Here is a 4297-nt window from a genome sequence, read left to right as displayed (position 1 = left end):
AATGAATGAATGAATGAAATCCCAAGACTAGTGATAACATCACTATCTTGGGGAAATGGGCTGTTATTGACCTTACAAAAAGAGCCACTGAGAAAGCCCTGACCATTGACTTCCTCACATAGTGAGAAAGGAGCAAGAAGAGGGTAGCCAGGTGCTGACCTAGGGTCTTGTTCTTCTCTGTGCAGTGATGGGTTCCATCTGTGTCCTGGACATGGAGCAGACCAGGAAACAATGGCCTCTCATTGGCCAAAGCAGTTCTCCATTGCTACTTGGATTGGAATTTAGCCCTGCTGGGAAGTCTTCATCTTGCCCTGGGAAAATGTTTATTAGAACGCTGAAGTGGAATGGAAGGTCCAGATATGGATGGGGTCTGTTGTTCCAATTCTTCTAGGAAAACTTTTCACAGAGGTAAAGAATAGAACAGATTTCTCCAGCCCTGCAGGTGGAGAGGGCCTGGGATAAACAGGTAGACAGGAGGATTAAATGTTCTGTGCACAGTGGGGTAACAACCACAGGGGTAACAGTAACTCACTGGATGCTTCAAAATTTCTAGAAGAGAGGTCTCAACACAAATAATGAAGGCTTGAGGAAATAAAAAAAATACTGATTATCCTGATTTGATCATTGTGTGTTTATTATGTGTCGAAATGCCACATTACACTTGTAAGCATTGTGATTGTCAGGCATCATTTATTACTAATGACACAATTTCAACAATTTATACAGATATAGCCATAAGAAAAGCTGAAAATAATTCTGCTAGTATACTAAACTTTATCATCTTTTACATTTTATGGGAGAAGGGCTAAAAGCAACAGTTTACTATTATTATTATTGTTGTTGTTAATTTTGTTTTTTCCCCAATAAGTAATCTAGCTTTACAATGGATTCTTATCAATAATGTCTTATTCGCATTAACTGCTCATCTCTAACATGCTTGCCCTGTGTTACCCTTATACTCTGCCTAGCTCTGTTACTGGCACTGACTTGGACTTCATGACTCTAGGCAGCAGACTAGATCTAAAGAAGCCATAGCTCAAAGCTCCTCTGGACTGTGCTCCTCACCCTGGGCTACAGGGAGGGAGTCTGGCCACAGTGATAGCTCAACATGCACTAAGGGTGGTCACACAAAAGTCTCCCGCAAGTCTGTACTCTTAAGCACAGGCTCATTCTTCTGAAAATCACCTGTCCTTACTGGAGAGCTGGCTTTGGCAACGGGGAAATGGTACTGTTGTGCTGAGACTGCCAGATTCCGAGCAGCACAGGTGTTGAGGCATCTGTTTCGATGCTTTCTTTTGTACTACAGAAAAAAGAGATTTGTGTGGAGGCCATTTGAGTGTTCCTGCACTTAAAAAAAATAAGTGGGTTTTAGTTTTGAGTTTTGAATGAGAGGGAGACAGGGAAATGCAGAAAAGACCTTCTCAGGAGTCTCAACACATGAAGCAGGAAGAGGAACAGTCGCCATCACTTTATTTATGATGGGAGAATAAGAATACTTCAAAGTTAGTCCACTCTCCCTCCCTCCTTCTGTTTCTGTCGCTCCCTCCTCCCTCCCTCCCCTCTATGAGTGTGTGCTGTGTATATCTGTACGCACATACATGTTTCTGAACCTCCCAGAGGGTGACATGGGCTTTGACTGCTCCATTTCATGAGTATCCAGATCCATCTGAAAATGAACAAAAGCCTAAATAAGGCTGTGAAACGTGTGGTATCTTTTCAGTGTTTACTTTGCAAACTTCAGAGTTTTTATGGTGACCTGCAAAATCCTCACTTGGGCCTTATAACCGGGTGGAAATGCATGCTGGCCTTAACCCGCGAAGCCTGCCTGGAGCTCTTCTCACCCAGAGACTCTGTGTGCCTATGAAAGAAGAGAGGCCACGTTAGCTTCCAGCTACTATCCCAGAACAGGAGCAGGCCAGCTGCTGGCCTTGGGAGCCATTCCCAGACATTCTGCTTGCTGGGGATCTTCCCCCACCCACCCCCAGCAACTGGCTCTTGGGCTGCTTGGGCAGATAGAACATACAGGATCACATGACATGGACAGGACAGGCTTGACTTCCCTGACCCCAATAGGATGGAATTTCCCCCTACGGCATGGGTAGATCTGAAGGCTAAGCCTCTCACAGGCCCAGAGCCATCAGCTGGCTGCTGCAGACAGCGCAGGGGCCCCAAGCCTGGGAGAAAGCTTTCTCTGAAGCGCAGAGCATGAGATTTGATTAGCCTTATCTGAGTTACTGGGCACAATGGCAGCTCTGCCCTGTGGGGCAGGTTTGCCGTTCCCTCTGGAGGTTCCCACCCTGCTGGATATGACAACTGAATTCTGGGAATAGCTCAGAGGGCTTCCTTGGAGGATGGTCACTGACGGGGACTGGAACAAATCAAGGTTAGGGCTTGACGTTGGGGCCATGGTACAGAGAGCTGTATGGGCATCCCAGAGGAGATGAATCAGGGTGAAGACAGCGGAGCAAGGAGGAGAGGCTGAGGGGTGGTCATGAGAAACAGCCACGGTTGACTTCAGAGCAAGCCGAATGCTTATGATGACACAGACTTCGCATATATCAAGGACCCATGTTTTAGCAAGATGTCACAGTGTTGCCTAAGTTTAGCAGCTCAGGGCTCAAGAGCTTAAAAGGAGATGTTTAAAGGCAGAGAGGGGGAGAGATGACAGTATTTGTGACCCACAAAGACAAAATATTACATCTCTGTATCCAGGCTGGTCCTTGGTAGGTAGATACCTGGTAGAGACTTGTCATCTGTTCCCGATGCCCACCTTGACCGTCTCCCTTCTCTATGCACACTCACAACATCAGGTACATGCTTTCTGGATTGTTCCTTGATCCTATGAAACCTGCTGGTCCCTAGAGCTTCTGGCTCCTCCTACTCACAGAAAGTGTAGGGTTGGCCTTGCCTCTGGAGGAAGACCATACATAGCCCAGGAACTGGCAGAACTCAGACTACCGACTACAGCAACAACAACAACAACAACAACAACAACAACAACACACACACACACACACACACACACACACACACACACACACACACACACAAAGGACAGGAGGAGACATGAGGAACAGGTCCCCTCAGTGACCAGGACTTCCTGGCCTTCACTTGGTCTGGCCTTCTGGCTGGCTCCTCGACGGGCAAGTAGCTGTGGCTAGCCATGCCTTCTTTGACAGAGGTTGGAAATCCCATGGCAGCAGACAACACAGGAAACTAGGTGGATGAAGGAAACCAGCCCTAAATGGGCTGTGGGGGCACGTGACTTACCAAATGGCTCAGTCTGGTCAGATGGGAAGCACAGCTTGGCAGACCAGGAGGCCTCCGCATATGGGGCTAGTATAAAGCTGCTGGATAGATACGAATAAATGCAGATCCAAAAGTAGGCAGACACTGGACGATGAAGCCAGTCTATTGAAATATCACACTGTACTCCATAAACACTTGCAAGTGTTATGTTAGCTAAAGTGGTTAAAAGTGACACTCTAGATAAACACTTTTAAAATGACATTGTTTCAGACTGATAAAATAAATGGTTATAGGGAAAGAACAGAGTATGGCCAAGTCTAACTCGCACTCAGATACCCCAAGTGTGAACATTGTTAGCATCTTTCTATATTTCTCTGCTGTACTTCTGTATACGTTCCCGTGTGTTTCTGAAAACAAGAATATTCTGGCACTATCTTTAAACATTTTCCAAATCAGTAAATTAAGACCAACACAGATCCATGATCTAACCCACAGACCCTGTTCATATTTCACTAATGGTACAGCATCTGAGAAGAAACGGAGCCTGGTTCCAGCTGCAGCGTGTTCTGGGGCCCCTGTAATCCAGAGGAGTGCTCATCTTCCTTTACGAAGTTTTGATGACTCCAAGTCAATTTCACAAAATGATCCTCTGGGTAGACCATTTTAAGACTTTTGTCAGGTGAATCGTCACGCCCTTGGCACAAAGAAACTGCCCTGCAGATTATGTGCTGTGCTTAAATCTCAAAGTCTGTTTTGATAAAGGAGTTGGATCGTGTTCTTGGCAGACCTGTAGTTCATCTTGGCTAAAGTGAGGGCAGCCTTTTCACTGTCTCTCTCCGCAGGGAGTTGTCTGTTTCTCTCCTCTGCCCCTCTGGGAAGGCTGCTTCAGGGTCAGTTAGGACCCATACTCCCAGCAGCAGAGGGATCCCAGAGCCTGGCTACCCATAAAATGATGAGGAACATCCTGAAAGACGATCACAGATGGACTTTCTCCATGTGAGACAAAGTCAAGTTTGCAGGACAACATGGCTCAAGGGTCCTGGGGAAC

The 4297-nt window shown here is 46.5% G+C and overlaps 1 long non-coding RNA gene across 2 annotated transcripts in view; it reads right to left on the bottom strand.

The window, feature by feature from the left end:
- Nucleotides 1-618: 618 nt before the first annotated feature.
- LOC311593346 overlaps nucleotides 619-4297 on the bottom strand; it is an 8582-nt gene continuing 4903 nt past the window's right edge. For both annotated transcript variants that reach the window (XR_014777656.1, XR_014777657.1), the window contains 2 exons: nucleotides 3271-4297; nucleotides 619-1858 (listed from right to left, as the gene is read on the bottom strand). The exon at nucleotides 3271-4297 is cut by the window's right edge and continues 374 nt beyond it. This is a non-coding gene — a long non-coding RNA (uncharacterized lncRNA). The remainder of the gene's footprint in view (nucleotides 1859-3270) is intronic.

This window comes from Acomys minous (genome assembly GCF_964271855.1).
Source record: "Acomys minous genome assembly, chromosome: 3".
Lineage (NCBI taxonomy): Eukaryota > Metazoa > Chordata > Mammalia > Rodentia > Muridae > Acomys > Acomys minous.
Note: the sequence above shows the minus strand (reverse complement) of the source record. Positions and strands in the feature narration are given on the sequence as shown.